The 582-nt window shown below is 50.3% G+C and overlaps 1 long non-coding RNA gene across 14 annotated transcripts in view; it reads left to right on the forward strand.

Moving 5' to 3' along the window:
* LOC108445929 overlaps positions 1-582 on the forward strand; it is an 82393-nt gene that overhangs the window by 4307 nt on the left and 77504 nt on the right. The window lies entirely within an intron of this gene.

Below are 582 nucleotides of genomic sequence, written 5' to 3' on the forward strand. Positions count from 1 at the left end.
CCAGAACCACACATCACTCCATGCCCATGGAATCAGTGCCTACCCGTGACATTCCACGGGAGCCAACGGCAGAGCACGTGGGCTGGGTGGTTGCTACTGGTGTGGCTTCTCTGGGGCAGGAGAAGAGAAAAACTGAAGGTAGGCTTTTTGGATGGATCCTAATAAAGGTCTGGAGAATTCAGAAAGTTTCTGCTGAGCCATGCAGATGAGCAGAGGAGCTCTAATTAAAATACAGACCCTGTGTTGTTCTCAGAAACTGGGCAACATTCCCCATCTGAGCTCTGCCAGCAGATCTCAGTCCTGGACTTCAGCACCCACTGCTGCTCTGCTCCGTGAGACACCCACTCAGCTTGGCCAGCACAGCTCAATCTCTATCTGAAACATCTCATGCTGTTCCAATTCTGGGCCCTTTTGGAGCAGAAAATGCCATCTCTCTACTAAATTGTGCCAAATTGCTTAGTTTTGGCTGCAGAACTCATTCTCACTTGTCACCTAATAGGATACCTGGGGACTTCCATCTACGCTGTCAGCAACAGAGGAAGAATCATGTGCGTGCCCAGCCTCCTGCTAAGCCCCTGATTA

Source organism: Corvus brachyrhynchos, unplaced genomic scaffold (genome assembly GCF_000691975.1).
Source record: "Corvus brachyrhynchos isolate BGI_N302 unplaced genomic scaffold, ASM69197v1 scaffold164, whole genome shotgun sequence".
NCBI lineage: Eukaryota > Metazoa > Chordata > Aves > Passeriformes > Corvidae > Corvus > Corvus brachyrhynchos.